General features: G+C 48.1%; 1 long non-coding RNA gene across 1 annotated transcript; it reads left to right on the forward strand.

The window, feature by feature from the left end:
* Positions 1-27,531, forward strand: LOC123456266. Its single transcript, XR_006634429.1, has 3 exons — positions 1-98; positions 26,427-26,617; positions 27,357-27,531. It is a non-coding gene; the product is annotated as an uncharacterized LOC123456266 (long non-coding RNA).
* The last annotated feature ends 137 nt before the right edge of the window (positions 27,532-27,668 follow it).

The raw sequence follows: 27,668 nt of genomic DNA on the forward strand, positions 1-27,668 counted from the left end.
GGCCACAGGCTTAATCATTCACTCTACACCAGTTACACCTGACCTCGGTGGCGTCTCCCACTGCTCCAGTGACCACCCGGATCACTGAATAACTGCAGGTAAGCTGAGCACACACCACGGATCCCTCCAGAGCTTCTCAGGCCCTCCCTGCATGGACCACGCTGGGGCCCCACAGGGACCCCTTCCTGCAGGCAGGGGGTCGCGGGCTTCCGGGGAGAAGGGGCAGCTCGAGCATGCAGGAGAAAGTGCACCTGGAGGCTGCCTGCAGAGCCCGCTCCTTGCTCCTCGGAGGCCAGGGTGGGGTGGGCTCAGCTGTCTGTGGCTTGGTTGCCAATCAAACCAGCAGCAGTCACCAGCTTTTGTGCCATGTTTGCACATTTCTCTTGAGCAGCACCCCAGTGTCTCCTTTACCACTTCTGGAAAGCCCTTGGCTGCCCCCAGGGGACTTAAAGGGAGTACTGGCGATTAAGTGAAGGTGATCAGAGTCACAGGAGGTGTGTGACCCGCATGCTGCTTTGATCTGCAGCTGTCCTTGCATTTTACCCTCCATGTGAACACCTTTCGGTATGCATACACTTTAAAAAATGTTTATTATTACTATTATTGAGACGTTTCATATGGATACATCATGTGTTGGTACCCTCTTTCCCCTCATCCCTGCCCCCATTCCATGAGAGATGCTCCTCAGTGGGGTTGCAAGTATTCTCCATGGGATTGTGGCTTATGCATTACGGGAGCAGAAGTCGGTTAAATTGGGGGTGGGGAGGGAATGCCTTTAGGCACAATATCTCAACCTGTGGCTCTTACAATCTTTCTGCCCCCTCTTTTGCAAAATTCCCTGAGCTACGTAGGTGACTTTTAAGTCTAGTTCAGTGATGAGCTCTTAGGAGCCTCTGGATCTCTGCTTTGGTAGGTGTTGAGTGTCCTCAGGGTCCGTCTCCTTCACCCTGGCACTGATTACGAGGAACAGAATGGAAGCAGCACTCTTGCCCATCTCCCCATTTCTCTGTAGATTCAGCTGTGGCTTTGCTGAAATGCAAGGTGTAGTTCATCCCCTCTGGTCTCGCTACCTTCTGAAAAAGAAGAGCAGATTCTCCAATGGAGAGTGAAGTCAGCATAGTTTAAATGGGATAAGCATTATTAGTTCAGGGAGAATTTGATGTATGTAACCCCTCTTTTAGCCAAAGACTAGTGAGAGCTTGACACTGGAGAACATAATCTTTGTCTCCATAGGGTTCTGATCTGGTTCCCAATTCCAGATACGGGTTCTTTTAAACTAAGTGGATGTCTTAGCCAAGCAAGAAAGCCACTGGTTATCCACTGGGGCTGTGTGCCACTATTGCACTGGCGTTTACATTGTGTCAGGGTGTTGGCTTCTGAGTAGCTTAGACCTCTGGTTTCTCAGACTATTATTGACCACTTTCCCCCAGTAGCTCATGCAGCACTTTCCAGCACTAGGCTGTCTGGGGACTGGCTTTCTTCTGAATTCCAGCCAGGTCTCTCCATGCTCCGTGTCAGCAGCATATGGTGTCTCCGGCAATAGGATCTTGGCTTTTGCCTCATGCAGGTAGTCAAATGCTTTGACAGAAAGCTGTCTTGATTTGGGAACCTCGTAGGTCTTTCTGATCAACAGCTCAATGTGGGCAGCAACCAATCTCTGTTACTGGGAGTTACGGGTCAGAGACACAACATTTTTTTTTCTTTTAAGCTTGGGCTTCATCCCACACTCACCAGAGCTCTACTTTTCAGGTACTTCCCTCTTACTCCTTTTGAGGGCTGTATCTTTTAGGCTATCTCCAAGGATAAAGGTTTCTATGGTATCATTTGTTTTGGGTTTAGTTTTGTTTTTGTTTCTCCCCTCCCTTCCGTCTCCCCAAACCCTTTCATCCCTATTGTCTGGGCCTTGAGTTTCCTATCAGGTATGACAGCAACTCAAGCAGGTCCAGGTTAGGAGCTGCAGATAAGTGACACCATGCGGCGTTTGTCTTTCTGTGATTGTGTGAGTTTGCTGAGTATGATCTGTTCCATGTCCATTTTTTCTACAAATTTCATTGTATCGTTTTTCTTACTGCTGAGTAGATTTCCATTGTGTAAATTTACCACAATTTTGCTATCCATTCATCCAATGATGGACATCTGGGTTGGTTACAGTTCTTAGCTATAATGAATTGAGCAGCTATAAACATGCTTGAGTAAAAATCTCTATATTGATGCACAGAGCATTTAGGATACATGCCAAGTAAGGGAATAACTGGGTTTCTTGGTAGCTCTATGTTCATCCTTCTCAGGAACCTCCAAATTGATTACCATAGTGGTTGTACAAGTTTACATTCCCACCAACAGAGGATGAGGGCTCCTCTTTCCCCACATTCTCACCAACATTTGTCACTCTTAACTTTCTTAATGATTGCCATCCTTACTGGAGTAAGGTGGAGTCTCATGGTTGTTTTAATTTGCATATCCCTAAATGATTAGGGGTGTTGAACATTTTCTTAAGTATGTGTTAGCCATTTGTAGTTCTTCCTCTGAGAACTCCCTATTCAGTTCTCTGCTCCACTTTTGGATTGGGTTGTTTGAATTTTTATTGTTTAGTTTTTTGAGTTCTTTGTAGATTCTAGATATTGGATTTCTGTCTGTGGTATAGCTGGTGAAGACTTTCTCCCATTCAGTGGGTAATCTATTGGCTCTGCTTATGGCGTGTTTGTGGAAAATCTTTTTAGCTTTATTCACATTGGTTGAGTGATTGTTTAATTTCCTGGGCTACTGAGGCTTTGTTTAGGAAGTTTCCCCCCACTCTTACATAGCGGAGAGTGCCTCCTATTTTTCTTCCAGTAGAAGAAGAGTTTTAGGTCTTATATTATCCATTTGGATTTGATTTTTGTGTATGGAGAGATGAGTGGGTCTAGTTTCATTTCTTTACATATGGTCATCCAATTTGCCCAATACCATTCATTGAGAATGATGTGTTTTGCCAGTTTTCATTATTGGCTCCTTTGTCAAAGATCAAGTAGCTGTAGTTACATGACCTAAGGTCTGAGCCTTCAGTTATGTACCATTGGTCTATGATTCTATTCTTATGCCAGTACCATGCTGTTTTTGTTACTATGGATTTGTAATACAGCTTTATATCAGGAATGGTGATAACTCCTGAGGTGTTTTTTTTTTTCTTTTTTTTTTTTTTTTGCAGAGGATATGTTTGGATATCTGAGGCCAACTGCCATTTCATATGAATTTTGAGATCATTTTTTCATTCTCTGTGAAAAATGATGGTAGTATTTTTATTGGTATTGCATTAAATCTATATATTGCTTCAGGTATAATTGCCATTTTACAATATTAATTTTACCTATCCAGGAACATGGGAGGTCTTTCCATCTACTCATGTCCTCCGTCTTGAGGATTTTTGTTTACATTTTCATTATATTGGTCATTCACATCCTTTGTTAGTGTTATTCCAAGGTATTTAATTTTTGTTACTATTGAAAATGGGGCAGCCTCACTGATTTCTTTCTCTGTATATTTGTACTTTGCATATAGAAAATCTACTGACTTTTGTGCACTGATTTTATCTCCCATCACTTTACTGAAGGAATTAATCACCTTTAGAAGTTTTGAGATGGAGAGTTTTGGGTCACTTATGCATCATGTCATCTGCAAATAGGGCTGACTTTACTTCTTCCTTTCTAATTTTTTTTTTTAATTTTTATTTATTTATTTGAGAGCGACAGACACAGAGAGAAAGACAGATAGAGGGAGAGAGAGAGAATGGGCGCGCCAGGGCTTCCAGCCTCTGCAAACGAACTTGTGCATCTGGCTAACGTGGGACCTGGGGAACCGAGCCTCGAACCGGGGTCCTTAGGCTTCACAGGCAAGTGCTTAACCGCTAAGCCATCTCTCCAGCCCCCCTTCCTTTCTAATTTGAATCCCTTCTATTTCTTTCCCCTGTCTTATTGCTTAGGCTAGTACTTCTAGTGCTATGATGAAGAGCACTGGTGAGAGTGGGCACCCCTATCTTGTTCCTGATCTCAATGGGAGCTTCTTGAGTCTTTCCCCGTTAAGTATTATTTGGGCTTTGGGTGCTTTGTATGTAAATAACATCTACTGCATTGAAACATTAACCCTCCATTCCTGTTCTTTCCAGCATTTTGATCATGAAGTGGTGTTGCATTTTCTCAAAGGCCTTCTCTGCATCAATTGATGTGATCATGTGGTTCTTATGGTTATGTTTATTTATGTGGTATTTTATGTTGCCCATTTTCCATATGTTGAACCATCCCTGCATTCCTGGGATGAAGCCTATGTGGTCAAGGTGGATAATGCTTTTGATGTGTTGATGAATTTGGTTTCTGAGGATTCTGTGCAAGATATTTACATCTAAGTTCATTAGGAATATGGCCTATAGTTTTCTTTTCTTGTTGCATTTCTGTCTGGTTTTGGTGTTAGGGTAATACCAGCTTCATGAAAGGAGTTGGGGAGGATTCTCTTAGTCTGATTATGTGAAACAGTTTGAGAGAAATTGGTTTCAGTCCTTTAATGAAGGTTTGGTAGAATTCATCTGAGAAGCCATCCAGTCCTGGATGTTTGGGGGAGGTTTTGGATTACCTTTTCAATCACCATGGATGTGGTAGGTTTGTTTAGGAGATTAATCTGTTTTGAGTTTAGTTTTGGTAGGTGGTATGTGTCTAGGAATTCATCCATTTCTTCCAGATTATTTAATTTTATGGATGGTTCACTTTATGTTTTGGACTTGGCAAAGTTTTTGGTCTCCTGATCAATTTCTTCTGCCTTACCTTCCAGGTCACAGGTTCTGTCTTCCACATGAGTAATATGTTAGTGAGGGGTTCTGGAGAGGTTTTTATAAGCTCTATTTGATTCTTGTTTTCTGCTGTGTTATTTTGCATTGTGTCCATCTCTTTATTGGGAATGATTTCAGTTTGAGTTCTGATTTTCTTGATGCTTCTAGGAATTCATTCTTACATTTGATTAAGTCTTCATGAATCTTAGTTAATCAGTTATTGAGATCTTCCATTTCTTGACTCATCTTCAATTCATTCATATCTCTTTTGAGGGTCCTAACATTTTCTTCAATCAAGTTAAGTACACTGTCCAAAGCTGAATGCTCCAAGAGACAATTCTGTTTAATTTCATTGAATACAATTGTTGTTTTTTTTGATGGTTTGCTTCCAGTTCAGCAATTCTTTTTTTTTTTTTATTTATTTATTTATTTATTTATTTATTTATTTATTTGAGAGCGACAGACACAGAGAGAAAGACAGATAGAGGGAGAGAGAGAGAATGGGCGAGCCAGGGCTTCCAGCCACTGCAAACGAACTCCAGACGCGTGCGCCCCCTTGTGCATCTGGCTAACGTGGGACCTGGGGAACCGAGCCTCGAACCGGGGTCCTTAGGCTTCACAGGCAAGCGCTTAACCGCTAAGCCATCTCTCCAGCCCATCAGCAATTCTTTTGATCAAGGTCTCATTGGTTGTTGTGTTTTCATTTTGGGATTTAGTTTCTGTTGATTTATCCATGATTTCATTGGTGGCTTCCATTGTGGGCCTAGGTATCCTTGGTGGAGATCTCTAGATTTTCTGACTTTCGTTAGCTTTTTTGCATGTGGTCTACCCATCTTGGGGAGAAGCTGTTCTTGTGAGGAGGAAGCAACTTGTTGTCCTTGTAGGGTCTTCAGAAGGTGTCATGTTTTAAATGTGAACAGGGTTGGTGTACTGTTTGTACAATGGGGTTATAAGCACAGATGCACAGACTGTGGAGAATGCAGGTACATCAAAGGTACCTGGGGAACTGGGAGCTCTGGCCTGCTCAGTCCACTTGCAGGTTCTCTTCCACACATGGGAACCATGAGCTGGGGAACAAGGGGACAGGAATCTGGAGAGCCAGAGGCAAGAGGCCTCCTCCTACAGTGGCCTGTGCACCCTCTGAATTAGGGAAATAGGGATGTTGGTATCCAGGGGCTTGTCAGGATACAAAAGCAAGAGTCCTGTTTCCACAGGCTCCCACACAGGGACCAGGCCTCCCCGAGCCAGGCTCAGGGGGACCTACAGGGACCAGAAAACTTGGAGAAGCCCCAGGCAATAGGGATCTGGCCTGTGTCTCACCATTTTCAGAAACCAATTCAACGTGGATGAAAGATATTAATGTAAAGTCATGCAACTTTTCCCAAGTTCAGTAGAAACTGGATCTTCCTACATGTTTCAACTTCACTGGGTATTTGTGGTTCACATGAAGTAGAGAAGCTGCAATCCAGTCCTTCCTTGTGTGCACATCCATGGCTGGTCAACTCACCTCTCAGCCCTGCCATTCCCTCCCCTGAGGAATGGGGGCCTTGTCACCTCAGGCTGACTACCATGTGTGTCTCAAACGGTGGGACTTGACTCTCTCACCTTTCTGATGCCTGTGGCAAGGCCCAGTGTCATCAGTGCTGGTGAGGGCCTTGTGGTGGCCTTTTGCTGTGACCTTTCATAATGGAGATACAAGGTTCTCAGGATTTCTTCTCTGAGGCCACTAATCCCACAGTGGGCATGCCACCCACACAACCCATGTAGACTGTGCTTCCAAGACCTCCAGTTACTGTCACATTGAGGATTAGAACCTCTCAGGGCCACAGCTGAGTTCATCACAAGGATTTTTCTCCTATATAGATCTTTCCTTCTGATGGGTAAGTTTACAAAGCTAGGTTCCGTGAGACTGGGGTAAAATGCCCACTGGGATGCACCGCTGCAATGATCACTGCTGACGTCACTCCCTGGCACCTCCCATGGTATTTAAGGTGACACATGGTCTAATTCTAGGCTCTGTGTATTAAAAGGGAATTTATTGGATTCATTTACAGCAGTCCAACAATAGCAGATTATAGGCCTGACAGTCAAGGAACATGGTAGCTGCTCAGTCCAAGAGGCTGGATGCCTCAGCAGTACCAATCCAGCACTGAAGGCCTGGAGGCTTCCTGGAGAGACGCTGCTCTTCAGTCCACACTGCTCTTCAGTCCACACTCAAAAGCAGCAAGCAGCACCAGCAGCCAGGTGCGAGGGGAGGAGAATACCTTTCTTCCATAGCTTCTTTTGATAAAGCCTCCCCTCCAAGGAGCTGCCCACCCTGGGGGAAGGGCTCACCCTGGGGGAAGGATTCCTCCTTTAGTTAATCCTTCCTGGAGGCAATCTCAGAGACCCACTTATGAGGAATGTCTGTGGATTCCTAAACAGATCAAGTTGACACAAAATTAACCATCACACTAAGTATAGACAAGAGGTTAAGATACTACATTTAAAAGTGGTAGATGAGTTTTTAGACTCTTCAGTGTCTCCCGCCATCTCCTTGGAGGAGGTTGCCAAGGTAACAGCAAGAGCAGCACCTTTCCCATGGTCCTATCAGCCCAGCCTGGGTGTCCCTGAGCCGCTCCTCTGCATTATCTGGGAACACTATTGGGGTAGCTTGGGTCTTCCAGACACAGAGAGGTGAGGGCTGGAATCCTGCTCCTTCGCCATTGGGGAGAATAGGAGAGAAATGAGGCAAGGCCAGGGAAGACTTCAGGCACGGCTGTCAGTTTGGGCTTCCAGGATTCCAGCTTCCCACCACATCCCAGTAGCCCTAGCCTAGCTCTTGTGGAACCTCCTGTGACCCCCGAGGAAGGGCTTAAGGGAGACACCTACCACATGTAACTCTGGAGAGGGAACAGAGGCATTAGACCTACCTTCTTCCCCTTCCCATCACCTCTGAAGGTGCACACCTTATTGATGTGCACAGAAGGAGTACACTAACAATTTGCGGAGTTTGGTGAGGAATTTGGTTAATCTGTAAGAGGCAGGTAAGGAGATGTTTCTGCATGTTAGTGACAGACTTGAGCAACGGAGTGGGCAGGGAGGGATGGCTGGGACTGGCATCAGCGATGATAGGTCTCAGCGAAAAGGACATGCAGGCTTGACTACGGCTCACGTTGCTGACCCTTCTGAGTGGGAGATCCTTACAGCCTCCAGGGGACGGTGACAGATGTGACCATTCCCATCAGGGGAGTGGGTCCCAATGCTGGGATACAGGGTTAGGAGGTGGATATCTGTGTTTAGTGTGGAATATAGTCCTCGGTTGTTCTGCGTTGCGGTTTCCTTGGACACCTGCTTTAAGGTAGGCTAACTAGCAAAACCATGAGCCCAGCAGTCGCAGGGTGAGGAGGAGGCTCAGCGAGAGCAGCAGCCAGCCGTGTGCCCAGTGCCCGCGCTTCTCCCAGACCTCACCTCCAGCTCCAGCGGACACGTCTACTTCAAAACCAAGCGCAGGGTGATTGGCAGTCCCTGGGGAACATGGGGACCGCAACGGAGATCATTCTGGTCGCCTGGCAATGGGTGGCGAGGTGAGTGAAGAACAAAGAATGGGGAATGACACGCCATCCACTCAGGAACAGGGAAGAGAAGGTCACAGTGTTACAATGAAAGGCCGACTGTTAAGTGGTGTGATACCGGAGGACAAATACCTTCTCAGAAAATAGTATTAAAAAAAAAAAGTCCCACGGGATTTATAAAATTCTAGCCAGCCAAGTTTACCCTTTCAGAAGAATGTGTCTGAAAACAGGAGATAACAATGCAGGCCATTGTGTCACACCCCGCCCCCAAGCTGGTGGCTCTCCTCACAGACACAGGAGACATTGAGCTCGAAGCCCACCACTGAGGGGAGTTTCCTTGCCTCTGGTGAAATTCCTCTCCCTCTCCCATGCCACCATTCTCAAGGACAATTCCTCTTCCCTTGGTGTATTGTCCAGCTAAGCTTGTGCCCCAGCCAAGGGCTTGTTGGGTACTCAGCAGTGCCAAGATCTGGCAACAATGAGCCGTCATAATGCATAGCTGCATATCCGTTCTTAGGTTCCTGGAATGCACGAGGTAATTGTGCAACAGGCTGGGGTGCTTGGAATTCTCCCTCCACTGCTCGATATTGCTTGGAAGTTTCTTTTTTAAAACTTTTATATATATATATATATATTTATTTATTTATTTGAGAGAGAGAAAAAGGGAGGAAGGGGGAGAAAGGGAGAAAATGGGCACACCAGGGCCTCCAGCCACTGCAAACGAACTCCAGATACATGCACCACCTTGTGCATCTGGCTTACGTGGGTCCTAGTGAATTGAACCAAGGTCCTTCAGCTTTGCAGGCAGGCGCCTTAACTGCTAAGCCATCTCTCCAGCCCCTTCTTTTTTTTTTTTTTAATGTTTTATTTATTTGCAGAGGGAGAAGAGAGAGAAAATGGGCGCATGCCAGGGCCTCTAGCTGCTGCAAATGAACTCCTGATACCTGCGCCACTTTGTGCATCCACTTTGGCTTTGCCTGGGTCCCAGGGAATCAAACCCTGGTCTTTAGGCTTTGCAGGCAAGTGCCTTAGCTGCTGAGCTATCTCCCAGCCCAGCCGTCTTCTCTCATGTCACGCTCTTTTCAATCTCCCTACTTTAGCCCTGGGTACTTTTCCAAGAAGGTTCCCACCATTAGTTGAAAGATATTTTTTATCAATATAGAAAATCAAATCCCTTCAAATTCTGAGGATACTCTCTCTGAGCTTCTGGTTTCTTTTTTTCTGGTGCGCATGTAGTGTGTGTCACATGTATGTGCCGTGTGTGCACATGTATGTGTGCACATGTGTGGCAGCCAGAGGAGAATGTCCGGTGTCCTCTATCACGCGTCTGCTTCATTCCCTCAAGAGCGACTCACAGGGAACCCGCCTCTGCTTCCACTTCCTGGTTCAGACCGACTGACGGGGAGCTGCAGGAACCCCCTGGCCCCTGCCCCTCCACAGGACTGGAGGTACAGGTGCACCTGCCCATGCCCAGCTTCTTACGCAGATGGCAGGGATGACGCCCAGAGCGTTGAAGGCCTTCAGGCTGGCACAGGACATTGTCACTGCTGTGCCATCTTCCCAGCTCCTGAGCACCTGGGTTTGCCCTGGTGGTCTCAGGGTCAGCTCCCCCTCAAGGGTGGGGGCGGGGCTTAGGTGCCCAGAGAAATAAGGGGCCACCGGGCTGCATTCTGCAGGAGGCACGCTCCCGTCAGGCAGGCAAGCCGGGGTCTCTTTCTTGTACACGGGCCCACTGCCTGCCTCTGGGCCCACCTGTCCCTACCATGTCCTCATGGAAGGAAGCACACTTGTACCTCTACAGGCTGCCGGTGGGGTGGGCTGCCTCGAGGCTGCTCACACACCCTGCCTGTGCCTCATGAGTGATACCCAAGCCCGTGGCTTGTTCTTCTTGTTGCTGGCAGGGGTGGGGGGAAATGCCTGACTAAACGCAGCTGATGGGAGGAAAGGGTTCATTTTGTCTTTCAATCTCAAGGGCGAGTTTCCGCATGACAGAGAAGCATAGCACAGCCAGGACTGGACATCCCATCTTGTCACAGCCACTGGCGGAAAGCAGCAGGCACCAGCTGAGCTCTGGCAAGGGGGAAGCTGGCATACAATAGCCTAAACACGCCTCCTCCAGCAAGGCTCCACCTCCCAAAGGCCACCAATGGGGACAGAGCACACAAAACACACGAGTCCGCGGAGGACATCTGATTCAAACCACCCCAGAGCCAGACAGTGGCATCCTAAACTTCCGCTCCCAGATCTTTTAGGTTCCTGTCTGTTGGAGTCACTTCTCATGGCGAGCAGAGCTCTTGTGAAGCCCTTCCTCCAAATGCAAGCCCAGTTCTTGTGCCATGGGCATGCTTGACCATGGGGTGCCACAGCATTCCAGCATGTCTACTCAGTTGTCCCGGGGGCTGGTCCCACTGGTTGCCACCTGCCCAGAGGAGAATCCAGTTTTCATGTTGAACTCATACACATCCCAAGGAAATCATTGACTTCCGCCCCCCCCCCCCCCCCCCGCCCACCACCCGCAGGGCACCTGAGAGCTTCCCAGAAAAGTTCTTGAGCTCAGAATTTCTGCAGGGCTGGGGGAGGCCACAGGCATGAGTCTCCATCCCAGAACATGAGCTGTCGTGTCCGATGACCTCTCCCCAAGACCTCGTCTGTTTTGTGTGATTGGAATGCAGACTGATTTAACAGGATGGCTTGGTAAACCCAGTCTTTTTCTTCCTGTAAATCTTTAACGCTTTCTTATATGCTCCAGAGGCGAGAGAGTCCAAAGTCTGCCAGCCAGCTTTGAGCCGCTGCATGTGGGCCCCACACAGTCTGCATCTCTCCAGAATCTAGTGTAAATGAGACCCGTTCATCTCAGCTGCAGGCCTCAGCTGAAGCCAGAAGTTTTGTTTAGTGTCTGATTACTCTGTTAATTATAACAAAATACATATGATAGGTAGCAAGTTCAAAATCAAATCCAGGGGGCTGGAGAGATGGCATAGTGGTTAAGTGCTTGCCTGTGAAGCCTAAAGACCCAGGTTCATGGCTTGATTCCCCAGGACCCATGTAAGCCAGATGCACAAGGGGCGCATGCATCTGGGCATTTGTTTGCAGTGGCTGGAGGCCCTGGCATGCCCATTTACTCTCTCTCTCTCTCTCTCTCTCTCTTTCTCTCTCTGTCTGTTACTCTCAAATTAATAAACAAAAATAAATTGTAAAAAATCATTCCAGAACTAACTCACAGGGGAGAAAGCCTGCAGCCTGGTGCTGTCTGTCTGGGACACTGCTTCTGCTGCTAGTCCCCCTCACTTCCTGGGGTCTAGAAGCCCAGGACTTATTTCTCCTGATTAGAGGTCTCTACTTTTTCCCCTTGTGTGTCTCTATGTGCACACAGCTCCATACACACTTACTGCACACAGAATTTCAGGTTACTAAAATTCACTTATCAATAATAAAATGAGTTTTATCATTAAGCTACCAGAAAACTTTTCTCCTAAGCTTTTAAAAATAGTTACTAGCAGAGGGAAAATTCTTATCTTTGGAGCATTTGTATTACTCAAGTATTTTTTTAAAATATTTTATTTATTTATTATTTTGAGAGAGAGAGAGAGAATGGGAGTGCCTGAACCTCCAGCCACTGCAAACAAACTCCAGACACATGCACCACCTTGTGCGTCTGGCATACGTGGGTCCTGGGAAATTGAACCTGGGCCCTTAGACTTTACAAGCAGACGCCTTAACCACAAAGTCATCTCTCCAGGCCTACAAGCATTTTTATGTTAACATCGAGGTGACACTACGTGTGCTCTATTTTTGCCTGACATGTTGAGGGGTTCAGTATGCTCCTTAAATGCATGCCTAGCCCATAGTGTGGCTGCAGGAGAGACTCCTTTCTGGAACTCAGAGTAGCACATGGCACGGCTGGGCGTGAGTGGCTTTCTGGGATTCAGCTTGAGGTAAGATTTAGAGAGACACTAAGTGCAGTGTGGAAAAGATCAGGCATGCCAGGCATGGTGGCATACACCTTTAATCCCAGCACTCAGGAGGCAGAAGTAAGAGGATCACTGTGAGTTCGAGGCCAGCCTGAGACTACGTAGTGAATTCTGGCTCAGCCTGAGATAGAGCCAGTCCCTACCTCAAAAAGTGAAAACAACAACAACAACAAAAAAGATCAGGCGTTCCCATATTCCTGAGGGTGTGCTAAGCTGTGTCTTCAAAGTAAAGGAATAGAGTAAAATCAATCATAAAACCAGGGTAGCAGGATAAGAAACTTTTCCTGGGGCCTTGAATGATAAAACTTGTATTTTGTTATTGGCCAGGTGAGTTTTTGTAACGTGAGGACATGTGTGCTAACACATGCTTGGAGGCGTGTGCGCTGACACGTGCTTGGAGGTGTGTGCGCCAAGTCCCACGGGGAGCAGCAGGCACAGAGCCCCACGGGTGTGAGGAAGCGGCGGTGTGTCTTGCACACACTCCACGGCCGTCAGCCTTCACCTCTGACGTGAACACAGGCTGGGCTCGGGCTTCGAGCAGGGCAGTGCTCCTGCGTTCGGAACTCGGCTGCTGCAGCGCCTGCTTCGCCGTCCAGGAGCCTCCGCGTGACAGTGGGTGCAGACACCTGAGCGTCCACTCCTTGTCTCTACAACTTTGCTTCTATAATGGGGAAATTGGGGTTCTGGGGTGCTTCCAGGAACCCCAAGCCCTGAGTTCATAGCTGCAAACTAACCAAAGAATTGGCAATTCCAGACTCAAGAGAATGATTTTTTAAAATATCAACTTTTTTTGTTGTTGTTTTTCGAGGTAGGTTCCGTCTCACTCTAGCCCAGGCTGACTTGGAATTCACTATGGAGTCTCAGGGTGGCCTTGAACTTACAGAAATCCTCCTACCTCTGCCTCCTGAGTGCTGGGATTAAAGGCGTGCGTCACCACACCCGTCACTAAAATACCACATTTTATTTAGATTTTACAAAGGGGTGTGCAAGGGGCAGGCTGGGAGGTGAGGGGAGATGAATCAGGGAGAAGTACACCATGTGGAGCTCAGGAGCCCCTGTGACCACATAGGGATCTAGGGAGAAAAGCATGGAAAGAAGAGAAAAGGAAGTTCAAGGAGCTCCCACCATGGGGGAGCTGGAGAGGATAAAGAACCCATGCAGAGAGTAAGACGGGGGTCTTCCAGCTGGCCTGGCTAGGGCCTAGGTTGAGCCCCTCCCAGCAGGGCCCAGGGAAAAAACTCACCCACAGCTGGAAGTTCCCAGGTGATCAGAGAGCGAGCCCCTGTCCTCCCCTTGCAAAGGCATGTATAACCTTAGGGTGGTGGGCTGTCTTTTGGCCCAGGTGAACCAGAGGGCCAGCTGGTTGGTTAGGGCTAGGGGCCGTCTCAGGGACTGAACTTGACCAACCCTAATGTTTAAATCCTATGAAAGACCTCCCTTCCAGGAGGCAATTCTGGCTGTTGGTGGAAAATCAGTTCTTTGGAACTAGGCAAGCCCTTTTTACCTCCTAGGCTCGAGTCACCCTGACTCTGCCCCCTGCCCCCCCCACTTCCCTCCGCCTCTGCTTGGGACTTGGCCATGTGACTTGTTCTGGCCAAGTGGATGTGCGGGCAGAACTCAGAGTGCTTGTTTCCATGTGCCTCGTTGTAAGACTGGGCGTTGCTAGATTTTGGATTTCTGTGGTTGCTGTTACTGTGCCTGGAGTGCTGGAAGGGTGCGTAGACTGAGTGACAGCCCCATGACCAGAGCCATTCCAGCTGAAGTCACCATACACTGACCACCGCTCCCCACAAAGGCACTCCTAGGCCTGAAGCTGACCAGGTCACCTACTGCCCAGCTGACCACGGCTGCACAAGCAGTCACAAGTGCACACTCGAAGGGCATTGCGTTCTGGGGAAACCCCTACAATATCATCGTCGTGACCGTGGGGAGCCGCACAGAGCTGGGTCGCTGGTGCTCAGGTAGCACTGGAACAGGGATGGGCGAGACGTGTCACCTCATCACTGGAACATTTCCAGCTGAAGCACTTCACTTCCCAAACCTGCTGGACACTGAATAGAAGCTTTATTCAAATGGCCTGACGGGGAGGATCAAGGTGCCGTGACTGCACTGAAGGACTTCCCGCTTCCTGTGAGAGCAGAGCCGTGACTCACCAAGAGGAGCTCACCACACTGGAACAGGGTGCTTGATGTGACAGCAGTGTAATTGGAGAAGGGTTTACCTGTGCTGTGCCCCGTCTTCCTCCCTCCCTCACTTCATCTGTCCTTCCTGTGCCTCTTCCTTTCTTTTCTTGTCAAAAGCACGCCAACTCCATGGTACAGCCTGCTGGTAACCCTCACAGGGCGACATGCAGCCCTCATCTTCCAGGACCCCAGGGTGTGCAGTGGAGCACAGTTTGGGGCGGGCCTCGAGCACTCCTCGGGGACACGGGTGAGACTGGAGGGAAGCACAGCTCTACGCATCTGGCCAGTTCAAAGTCAAAGGGCCTCAGCAGAAGACCGAAGGACCGGGCTGAGCCAGTGCACCGAAGCCTGCGGGGTCTGCAGGAATCCGAAACCAGAGCCGGGAGGGGGCTCAGCGGGGAGGACTCGCCACATGGCGCGACGTGGACGTGTGCCCACAGTTTGTGGCTGAGGACTCGCTGGGAAATCAGGCTGGAGGTGAGGTGGAGGCCTCCACCCCATACAGCCGAGTGTCACTGTGAGCACCCCCACACACTCCCCAGCGGGGTCCTGGGGGCAGAGGCGTGGGAGCGAGTGGGGCCACTGGTCAGCCTGTGTAACCGGAGGCAGCTGCTGTAGCTCCAGCCGAGACTCCATCTCAAGAAAACAGCAGGTAACACAGGAACTCACCTGATGTCTCATCTGCTCTCCACATGTGGGCACGCAGGCTCCGTGCGGCCATCCGTACACATGCAGAAACATGTACCACATTACACCGCATACACACCACGAAAATATCCAAAATAATGACTTAATCTTAGCAGAAGTATCAGGCAGAAAGTCAGGGAACCCTAAGTTCAACTCTCAGCTCGGTCTTTGTTGAGCTGTTGTCGTTTTTACCTTCCTGTTGCTGGAACATAGCACCCAGCCAAAAGCAGCTGATGGGAGAAAGGTTTTTAGTTTGGCTTACAACCTCAAAGGGAGCTTCGTGATGGCAGGAGCTGAGGCTGGACATCACCTCCGCCACAGCAGGTGGAAAACACCAGCAAGAGAGCGAGCCAACCTCTGGCAAAGGGGAATAGGCTACAGCACCCCTAAGTGCACCCCAATAACACAAGTCGTCTAGAAAGGTCGCACCTCCCAAATTGCCACCACCTGGGGACCAAGCATTCCAAACACATAACTATTAATTTCATGTTCCTTGGTGGAAAAATTTTCTGGGGCTCAAGAGGCATTCTTTGAAGGTGATCCCTCAGCAGCGACAGAAACCATTTCAATGATTCCCTCAGAGTTAACTTGTTATTGAGAAGGCATAGTAGATATGCAGGTAGAGGACTATTTCAAAGAAATGCAGCAATATATATTCACACGAAGTGTGCAAGCCCAGGCTGGCAGTTCTCAACTCTTTCCTGAAACTCAAATCAAACAACCTTCAGTCACTGGAGTCTTCATGCAAAACCCAGACCAGAACAAGCTATTTCTGCATTATCCCAGATGGAGGAAAACGGGTGGGTTTGTGGGCATTTGTTTTCTTGTAACTTCATGGAAGATTTTTTTTTTCCAAGAAAAAGAAGTTGGAGGCTGGAGAGATGGCTTAGTGGTTAAGCGCTTGCCTGTGAAGCCTAAGGACCCTGGTTCAAGGCTCGATTCCCCAGGACCCACGCTAGTCAGATACACAAGGGGGTGCATGCGACTGGAGTTCATTTGCAGTGGCTGGAGGTCCTGGTGCGCCCAATCTCTGTCTCTCTCTATCTGCCTTTTCTCTGTCTGTCGCTCTCAAATAAATAAATTTTTAAAAAAGTTTGAAAAAAAAAATAAGTTGGACTGACTGCAGCTGGAATTTGTGAAGTGCCCTAAGCAGAGCACAGTTGCCCTGTGACATTAAATTCCTGTCCTAAAAGCCAGCCAGCCATAACATGTGCCCCAGAACGCCACCTGCAGAGCTCATCCCCGGGATGAGTTCTTCACTAAGTTGTACCTTCTACCAAAACCCTTGATAAAGGTCCTTTAGCATTGCCCAGGTCCTCCTTCCTTGATTCATCAGGCACAGGTCCCCAAAAGACGTTGCCATGCAACGTGTGTGTGAGGATGCCTCTGCCGGAGACCTGAAGCTGCTGTCAGTCATCTAGAGACAGACAACTTCAGAGTGAGGCATGACGGATTTAAATAAGAGGCTGTGTAGTGCCCAGGCTAACCCTCAGGGGCGGGGAGGGGATGATTTCAGAATAGCCTGAGTTTTCTCCCAAAGAAAAGTAGATAAAAAATTAACATAGAGCATCCTGTGTAAGAAGCTTTCGTCCTCGTGCTGAGGTCAAGAACACAGCAGAGGCACAGAGATGCCCTGCTTCTGCAGCACGCATCCGCACTTCCTCTGCAGTGTCTGGAGATGCCTAGCCATGAAGGATTACAGCCCTGAAAGTCAGTGTAACGTTGTCACTGTCTCATAGGTCCTTCTCCTTCCTTGCACTCTTCCTTTCCTTTTGTTTCTCTCTCTCTCTCTCTCTCTTTCTTTTCCTTCAGAAGGATCGCATGCATTTCAGGCTCACCTTGAACTCACTATGCAGCCAAGGATGACCCAGCCTCTTTGAGCAGCTTTTTGATAAGCTATCATGTGACCATTAGGCAAAACAAATTGATTAATGGAAAAAGAAACAGAAGAGAGAAACATTTACATCCACTGACATGCATGTACACACCCGTGTATGTGTACATAGATATGTACGTGTGTATTTGAATAGACATGGACACATAGAAACATATGCATATATGTCCTTGTGGCAGTTTGGATGTTTGCCAATAGACTCAGGAGTTGTTTTTTTTTTGTTGTTGTTGTTGTTGTTTATTTTTATTTATTTATTTGAGAGCAACAGACAGAAAAGAGAATGAGGCAGGGAGAGAGAGAGATCTAGAGAGAATGGGCGCACCAGGGCCTCCAGTCACTGCAAACGAACTCCAGACGTGTGCATCCCCCCTTGTGCATCTGGCTAATGTGGGTCCTGAGGAATCGAGCTTCAAACTGGGTCCTTAGGCTTCACAGGCAAGCACTTAGCCACTAAGCCATCTCTCTAGCCCAGATCCAGGAGCTTATTAAAGCTTGTAACTTAACTCTGCAGCTGCCTGGCTGGAGGAAGTGTCACTGTGGGTGGAGCCTAAGGTCCAGCTCTCAGGTGTGAGGGGGGATTTGGAATTTTCAGCCCATGATACGCAAAGTGCCAGAGCTTTGGAGTTTCCCGAATATGCCGGCTTGTGCCAGTGGGGGTCACTTCTCTCTCTCTGCAGGGATCTATGACGGGGGCAGCTTCTTCTGCCATTATGGAACTTCCCCTGAATCCGTAAGCTTCAATAAATCGCTTCCTCCATAACTGGGTCTGGTCTGGACGTTCATCCCAGCAACCTGAAGGTGTCTGCCACAGTCCTTGAAATTTGGCTGGACTGGTTACATGGTTGGAGGGAGGACTGATGGCCGGGTGACTCCACACACTCTTCAACTCCGGTCATCATTGTGCCACAAGACCATAGAAGTTCATTTGAGGCCTGGTGTGGTGGTGCACACCTTAAATCCCAGCAGCACTTGGGAGGCAGAGGCAAGAGGATCGCTGTGAGCTCGAGGCCAGCCTGAGACTACAGAGTAAATTCCAGGTCCGTCTGGGCTCGAGTGAGACCATACCTCAAACAAAAAAAAAAAAATTCATTTGCGCTTTAGCAATCCAGTGGCTGCGATGAGAGCTGGCCTCCCGTTAGTGCTCGGTGGGCGGTGAGGGGGTGTTGTGATGGGAGTGGGGTACCTGCTCCTCTGAGTTCTAAACCCAGTGACGTAGGAAATGCAGACTGGAGCATGGGGGTGAGGTCTGGGAGGAGGCCGGAGGTGGCTGTGAAAGTCTCCGTGGCCTGGGCTTCCCGTGGGCACGGAGCCAGCCACAGACACCACCAAGGCTCGAGGCTTACGCAAGTTGCTATTTGCAGGTACTTTTAGCAGATTTAAAAATAGATAGCAACTGTACCTGAAATCCCGGTTAGTCTCCACGAACCACCAGAGAACTATCTAAAGTTTAAAATGTTTCTCCTTTGGTTTTGACCATTGTACTTTCAGGTGAATACACAATGCACTTGTCATGACATAGCACACAGAGAGAAATGGTTACCATAGCCAAGCAGATTAATAGTCACCGTCCTCCCTGGTGTGGCACGAGTATTGAAAATACACTCTTCCAGCAAAGTACTTGCCTATCACAAAGTGTTCCTTATAAAAGTCATGCGTGTTCACCTCCGTCTCTGCAGCTATGAAACCAAAATGTGTGTTTATAGCGCATGGACAGATCCAGGCTGGGCGATGGAGCTGATGCTACTTCTCTCGGCATAGACGCTATTTCTGAAACCTGCCTGGCAGGGTGCCGGCTAAGGAGAAGGGAACACAGCTGTCGCTGGAGCCACCGCGCGGGAGAGAAGCTGCCTGGAGGTCTTGGGGTACAAGAATGCAAGGGCGGCTGAGAAATTGGGGATGAACTGCCGACCAAGGCTCGTGCAAAGACAAGTTGGTCCTCCACACTCCCAGCGGGCCCGTGGCCCTGGCCGTGGGCTTTGTTCACATTCCGTTTTAGATGAGTCCCTTTTTCTCAAGAATGCTTGGAGTTCAAGCTCAGAACCTAGGTTGTACTGTAGAATTCACACACTGAATTGTACAGTAGCTTCCTAGAGAACACTTCCCTAGCTCTTGTCTCTGCTGAGTGCTGGTTGAGAAGCCCTTAGATTATTGAGAGAGCCCCTCATCTACTAGCTTATAGCACTGGCAATGTTTGGTGAGGTAAGACATTTCATTGAATAGAATAAGCGCACCTGTGTGGTCATGATCACTGGCCCGCACACTACTCATTTTCTCGCACTGGACAGCTGCTGTTGCTTCGTGCTCGTGAGACAGCCTCTGACCGAGCCCTCAGTTCCATTGCCCACAAGACTTCTAGGGTTGTTCTGTATAATGGCCCCTTGTTACTGGGTCTTTATGGGCTGGTTTCCGTTGTTTCAACACATAATTTTACCTTTCTCACTCTTCTGACTAATGAAACAAACAATTTGGGGTACTGAGCTCCACAGTCCTGTTTCCTTCCCTGCAAAGTAACAGCCTGCTTACGTCTCTGAACTTGCCTGTTTCCAGGCCCCCGTTTCCTCCCTGCACAATGCAATCTCTTCATGTCACCCCTTTTACTCTTTTCTCTCTCTCTTTCTCTGTGGTTGTTTGAACAGATGGCCCCCAACATATTCAGTGTTTTGTTGCAAGTTGTAATTTAGGTCTGCAGCCGCCTGGTTGGAGGAGGTCTCACTGGGCTGGATCCATCCCTGAGGTGTGGTGCTAGATTTGAAATTCCATTCTAAAGACAAGCAAAGTGTGCCGAGGTGGAGTTCCTAAAGTGTGCTGTGTGGTGTGGCTTTTGGCTTGTGACTTTTCTTCTCTCTCTCTGTGAAGGCAGGCCAACTTCTTCTGCCATTACGGAACTCCCTCTGGATCTGTAAGCTTCAATAAATCCCTTCCTCACTAACTGTGCCTGGTCTGGAAGATCATCTCAGGGACCTGAAGCTGCCCACTATACTCTCCATAGCTTACTTCCTCTAAAAATAACTTGAATGACAAGGGGCCTTGCTGTCCGAAAGGCCACCAAGTCGACCCCTTCACTGGTCACTAGAGCAAGCTTCCTTTGCTTTGCCTATTGGACTTCAGTTTGGAAAATGATCTGCAGATTGTGTTAGGAGATGGTTAGCCTATCTACCATCTATCTGTCTGTCTGTCTGTCTATCTATCTATCTATCTATCTATCTATCTCCTAAGGCAGGATGTGTGCTGTCACATTTTTTAGAATGCACATAAAAATGAAAAGTAAACAAACAAAACAACATTGTGAGTGAAATTTCACCCAAAATCTTGGCTGAAATTCACAGACGGAAGATCAGTATTTTAGTTCTTTCAAACGACTCTTAACTGGTGCATCCCCAGCCATCGTCCATGGCTTGCCTGGGTCCAATTTGTTCCTGGATGATCGGAAATGACAGCCACAGCCTCCACTATTTCCTTCTCTGCCACGACTCTGGGCTCCTGAGGTTACTTCCTGCCCCACATGCCTGCCCTGAGCTGCGGGGGATACATTCCAAGACCTCTGGTGACATCCTGAAACTAAGAATGGCACCAAATTCCATATGTGTCTATGATAGAGTTTAATTTCTAAAGTATGCATAGTAAGAAATTCATTTAAAAAAAACAATGGACGAGAACAATTTTTAGGTGTTACAAAAAAAGCCAAGTGAATGGGGTTGTGATGGTTAGGTTTTTTGTGTCAACTTGCTCCGTCTTCAGAAATCTGAAGACATTCCTTTGGAGCAGGTCTCTGGGGTTTCTTCCAGGAAAGATTACGCAAGGAAGCTCTGGGAGAAAAGATCCCTTCCTGCCACCTGAATGCTGGTGCTGCTTGCTATGGATGCTTCGCTGGCAGGGGCATCTTTGCTGTTCAGCGGTCCTCCGTTGGTCCTGGGTCCAAGCTTCCCCTGACTTCCTGTGTGCACAGAGGACCAGGAAGCCTCCAGGCCTTCAGTGCCGCTTTGGGACTGCTCAGGTATCCAGCCTCGTGGACTGAGCAGCTACCGACCGGCCCCTTGACTCTCAGGCACGCAGACTGCTGCTGCTGGAGCGCCATAAACTAATCCAATAAATCCCTTCCTATCACAGTCCACTCTATCGGCTCTGTGCCTCCGGAGAACCAGGCTCATCCAGAGGTCTTTCTAGATACGCTGGAGAGTTCTTTCGCTGAAGGCAGCCCCTTGCAGCCTCATTGGTGGGTCCACATTGCCACCGTCACTAGTCCTGCACTTGGGGCCTCTTATTAAGCAAAATGAGAGCTGTTTGAACACAAATCCTGTGACGGTGAGACGGTGAATCCAGCAACAGAGCCGGCAACTTGGCAAAGTGATGGATGGCCAGTGGACAGTGTGGGGACAAGTCACTTCCCAGAGAGGACAGAGGGTGCTGGCACGAGAATGTATCTTGCTACTGAAACTCGGAGACAATTTAAAGCTTATGGATTACTTATTTCTGGAATTTTCCATTCAGTGTCTTTGGACTGCAGTTAACCTTTGGTAGCTAAAAGCATAAAAAGCCCAACTGTGTGGATAAGAAAGGTTCGTTGCAGTTCCCATGGTCTCTCTCTACTTCCGCTCTTCTTTTGTGGCGTCTGCGTCCATTTTCCTTGCCTGGGCGTGGATACGCTTTCTCTGTTTATTAGCTTTATTTATTCATTTGCATGGAGAAAGAGAGAGAGAGAGGAGACAGAGAATGAGCATTCCAGGGCCTCCAGCCCCTGCAAACGAACTCAGGCTGCATGTGTCACTTTGTGCATCTGGCTTTACATGGGTCCTGGGGAATCAAAGACAGGTTGTTAGGCTTTGTAGGCAAGTGCCTTAACTGCTGAGCCAGCTCTCCAGCACTGTTGTACCCTTTCTTTGAGTGACCTGCGCTGATGCAGGTCCTCTCTAGGAATGCATGGGCCTTACTTCTTCCTCGCTGGCTGGGAGGAACGGACCCCCACAGCTCTTTGCATTCATTTGCACCTTGTGGTCGCATGGGGTCGTCAAGGTGTCCTGAAGGCAGGTGGCTGCTCTTCCCACAATGGGTGACGCCTCCCCTAAGCACAGCCTCTCTGGCTGCAGTTGTGTGCGCCTGTGCTCTGCTCTGTAGCAAACCCCAGCGGACTTACGGTGCTACTAAATGCACTTCCTCCCTCCCCAAACTCTGCCCAACTGGTTTGTGTCTCTTGTACGCCACCGTGACAGTGCGGACCCCAGTACCCAGACTCCTATACACCGTCATGACAGTGTGGACCCCCAGTACCCAGACTCAATGGAGCTGGGTCCCATGGGACAGGTGACAGTCTGCCAGGCTCGCTCTGTCTGTCCCATGATCCCTGTCTGCTCTGGAAATCCATCTTCACTAATGGCTAAGACTTTTTTTTTCCACAGTAACTTTTCCTCCCTGATCTCTTATTATGTCCCAGGGCTCAATCTCCTCTCCTGACTATACCCCCCCCCCCCGTGACACCCTGCGATCTTGTGGCTTCAAATGCAATTGATGCTGCTTAGTGTCATACTTAACAGCTTCCTGACCTTGACTCACTTGTTCAATTTTTTTTTTTTTTTTTTGCTCCTAACACAGGATCACCCTGAACCCTAGTCTGTCCTGTATTCTATACCCTGGATCAGAGGACTCTTGTAGCTTTACTTTTAAATCCTGCCCATAACTCTATTTCTGATACATCTGTTACCCTCACAACTACCGCTATATTCTGAGGAACCAGCATCTCTTGGTTTAGTAACAGCCATCAATGCCTACTTATGGTGGCCCTTATTCCTACCTTCCACCTATATCCACCCCCCAGAGTCTGTTCTAAACACAGAAACCAGAGTTGTCCATTAAAAATCCTATTCTGGGGTGGGAGAGATGGCTCAGCAGTTAAGGCACTTGCCTGCAAAGCCTACCGACCTGGGTTTAATTCCCCAGTACCCATATACAGCCAGATGCACAGAGGTGCATGCATATGGAGTTTGTTTGAAGAGGCTGGAGGCTGGTGCCCAATCTCTCTCTTTCTCTGCTAAATAAAATAAAATAAATAAATAAATAAAAATTCTTAAAAATCCTGTTCTGAGTCTGATATCCCTGCCCTGCTGAAAAGCTTCCTCTTGTTCAGCTAGACTGACCTGTCACATGCTATGTGACTGGCCTTACATGTCCTCCCCAGTCCTCCCTCTCACTGCCCTTCTTCTCCTCCATGTCACCAGGAATGTTCTAGCCCCAGTCCCTTGGCCAGATATGCTTCTGCTTTGAAAACTGTTGTGCCATGCCCCCATAGTTTCCTTGCCTCTTGGCATTTCTGAAGCACCCTCCTTAAAGACTCCTGTCCTGGTTACCATAGTGAACGTCACGCGTGGCCGTGGTTCCTTCTCCTTGCCCATCACTCACTGCCTTCAGTGCCTGTTTACTCATGGTACGCCGCAGGGGGCTTGCATCTGTCTCCTCGGCTCGCTGATGGGCCCTGGGTGTCTAGGACAGGCCGGGTCCAACTGAGGTGCATGTGGCTTAAGTAAATGAGCAAAGTGCACACTCCCCTGGTTCTTCCAACAGCTACACCAGCTGTCTGAGTTCACGGTGACTGACAGAAACCAAGACAGTAGCATTTCTGGCATGGGCCGGCCTGTTGGGAGACGCTGTACCATACCTCAGGGAAGCTCTGAGCTGAGTTTACCACGGAGCTTGTCTCACCAAGAGGTCTGATCAAACGTGAGCTTACTGTCTGAGCCCCTGAGGGCAGCTGTTACTGAAGGTGGGCATCATGTCTGTCCATACCCCTGGTGGCTTAGTCTCAGAGCAGCGGAGGTGTTAGGCCAAAGTGCTTCGGCTCAGGCCTCCGAGCAGTCACAGCCTGAGCTCTGGCCCAGCGGAGGAACTTCTGGCCGTAGACTTTGCACAAGGAAGTCAATGTTGGCACTGTACTGCTTCCTCATTCCCAGAACAGAGCCCACATCAATACAATGAATTTGGAGCCTCATCCCAGAGGAGAGGAGAGAGAGGAGAAAAGAGGAAAGGAGAGGAGAGGAGAGGAGAGGAGAGGAGAGGAGAGGAGAGGAGAGGAGAGGAGAGGAGAGGAGAGGAGAGGAGAGGGGAGGAAGTTCCTTAAACAGGAGTGTTTCATGACTTGGCTTGTGGTTTTGGAGGACGATTCAGGAGGCAGACAGCAGGATGGAGGAGAAGGCTGACCAGCAACTAAAGACCAAGTGACTGTCCCAGGGCATGTGACGGCCCTGGGGCAGGGAAGGAGAGGTGGATCTGCTCAGAGGCCAACTCCACCAGGTCTGATGATCTTAATGAAATGAAGCTAACACTAAGAATCAGCATCTTTTCCTACAGATGATTTCATCTCCATTTTAGATCTCTGAAGATTTATTAAGCATGTGGTTATTACATATCATTGTTCATCATTCATCGGGAATAATTTTATACCTTGATAATAAGAAAAATATGAGAAGGTTTTTATTTCCTTCTGCCACTATGAAATCGTTAACATTTGACTGGATTGATAAAAATAAGCTGGGAATTACCATCACCTTCTGGGCTACAGAGCGGCATTGCTGGGCAGACCCTTCCAGCCCACAGGCAGGGTCGTCATTGTCCCCTCACTCCCCACTGACTAGCACCATCCACAGGACACAGCTGCCTCCCCAAGCCATGCCCGAGAAGGCTGTGTAGCCCTGTGCAAGCAAAGGAAAGGTGGTCTCTTGACATATTCTGTCATTATAAATGACCTGTAATGTGATCTCTTAGTGGTTAACTCGATAACTAGTGCCTGTGTTATTATGAAACATCACTCCACAACCCAGGTTGACTGGCTATGAGGTGTGTTTTATGTTTCCAAACACCTGGAATGAAGAAACTCAAGCTGTAATTATTTTCAGATTAGTTTATTAAATAGCCAAGTGATCTGGATGAGTCAGCTAAAAACTAGAAAGATAAATTTGTCGAAGTAGCTTATTAAAAGAAAATGGTCTTTTGTAGAACGAGGATTATCTTAAAATGTAAGAAGGCATATATTAAAGAATTTTGTGAATTTAAAAAGTTGACCTTGTGAAATCAGTATTTCAACCAATATATGGGGAAATTACAGTAGGCATCCACAATTTTGCTTCCATATTTTTATGGAGAGGAACTAGCTCACCAAATGTAAAGAACCAAGTGTCCCCAGTAGTGTTTTGATACCAAATAATGTCAATACTTTTTTTAATTTAATTTTTATTAACATTTTCCATGATTATAAAAAAAATTTATTTATTTGAGACAGATATGGAGAGAGAAAGAGACAGAAACAGATAGAGAATGGACATGCCAGGGCCTCTAGCCATTGCAAACCAACCCCAGATGCATGCGCCACCTTGTGCATCTGACTTTGTGTGGGTGCTGGGGAATCAAACCCCGGTCCTTAGGCTTTGCAGGCAAGTGCCTTAAGCACTGAGCCATCTCTCCAGCCCACAATTCTTTATTTCTGCATGGGGACAAACCAGCCTTTTTCAGGAAGAGAGTTCCTTGCTGGTGTGGGTGAATGCAACTACATGGACCCCTGTAGCCTGAGGCATTTTTGATTCAGCCTGCTGGAGGTGTCCCTGGATCTTTTAGTCTGGCCCTCAGGAATGTTTAGAGCAATTGGAGCTCCATGGGTGTTTAGCGGCTGTGGGCGTCTCTCTTTCTCTCTCCCTCTCTGTGCTGTGGAGGCTGGAGTGAGTGCGCTTCTATCAGATGGACCTTCCCTGGATTCTATGAGTCTGAAGAAAACCCTTTTCCCCCCACAAGCTGCTCTGGTTGGATGGGTGTCCCAGCAGCAAGAAATTCGCTTTAACACCTGTGTATATAATTTTTCTTTATAGAGATAGTTGAATATTTAGATATTATGTTGTGATTATTAAGATCTCCTTAGGAAATATGGCTCAGAAACTAATATAAACTATAATTAACTGTGGTGGGCAGTCTTCCCAGGTGGTGTCCCATGACTGTCACATTCCCAGTATTCATTTGCTTGCAGGTAAGCCCCTGTCTTCCACCATAGGGAGGACATGGTGACTGGCTCCTGAGCCAGCAAGCCTCTCTTGTGCAGAGGGCAATATCTATGCCCTCTTTGATGATTCCAAGTCATGAGGAGGGAGGCTGTCTGCCAAACTTTTCTTTTTTGCAACTTTTACCTTTGTCTTAGGTTGTTTTGCAGAGTTCTGTATGTGTGTGTGCGTGCACACACACACACACACACACACATACAAACACACACACACACACACTTTATATTAAATGTCTTCATTCAAATTACAGTGAAACTTCTTGCTTCTCATCAGACCTGATACCGACTGTGTACTTGTGGGCTCCTTCCCCCAGGACATGGGGTTTAACGCCTCATGGGAGCCCTGGCGATGATGTTTCCAAACCACACGGATGCCGGCACTTAGGACCAATAAGGAGAGGATAAGGCAAGTTTGAGCTCCTGGTCTGCTTCCCGTCACATTGGGTCACACCTTGGCTGCAGCAGAGCCCTTCTGTCCCAGGCATCGCTGGCATCAAGCCATTAGGTGAGTGGTTCTCCATGCTGGGTTTGGAAGACAGTTGTGAGGAATGCTGTGAGAAGGCTGTTGGTGCTCACAGAAAAGAGGGCTGAGGGACAGCACAAGGTTGGAAGTAAGAATGAAAGGGGTGCCTCTCTGTGTACCTGTAACTCTATTTTCCAGGACAGCAGTCTAGGGATGTAAATCCTTCATTCCTGCTACATGGCCACTGCTTGATCACGCCTGCAAAGACTCAGTTGCCAAGGAAGGCAGTGCCCATAGGAGTAGAGGTTAAGACTTCAGCGCATATTTTTTCGAGTGACAACATTTAACCCACTCTAAACAAAAGCTGAAAGATCAGATAGGAACTCAAGGCTAAGATCTCAACGTATGTGCTCTGAGAAAGGAATAGAATTCCTTCGTGGAAGAGAGCTGTCATTAGGTAGGACTTGCCTATTGAGACACAGTATTTCCATGTCAACCATGAGTCACCAAGCTGAGGTCTTCGTTCACAGTCCAGGCCTGAGCAATCATGTTTGAATGAAACCAGACACACTCGAGTTAGCTTGATGAATCCAACGTCACAGACATCTCTGTGGTTGCCTGACAGGAGCTCTTCGAAGTCCAGCAGGAACTGCACGCTGACCTTCCGTTTCATCAATTCTAGGATCCTACTAGCTACTCAGGCCAGATCCTCTTGGTCTGGGGCCAAGAAAAATATGTGACCAAGGCAAAGGAAGCTCTCTGATTTCCCTTTTATCTTCAGAAATGCACACACAAATAGAAGAAACAGCTGCTTGGGGACATTTTCCCATGTGACTAGAAATGGATGGGCCCACGTAACTCAATGGTTGGATGATACAAAGCCCAGCATGGCATGGCTGGCCCCCACTTGCAGGTTTGATGTTCACACCAGACGTCTCCAGAAACCCAGCACTCCCAAAGGCCTAGAAGTAAGTTTCCGCCATTTCAACTCCTCAGATCTTCTGTTTACTCAGAATATTTATATATCCCACAAACCCCTAAGTTGCATCGAACTCTTCTCAGCACAATTTGGGTGGAGGGAGGGAGATGATAC

Source organism: Jaculus jaculus, chromosome 20, assembly GCF_020740685.1.
Source record: "Jaculus jaculus isolate mJacJac1 chromosome 20, mJacJac1.mat.Y.cur, whole genome shotgun sequence".
Lineage (NCBI taxonomy): Eukaryota > Metazoa > Chordata > Mammalia > Rodentia > Dipodidae > Jaculus > Jaculus jaculus.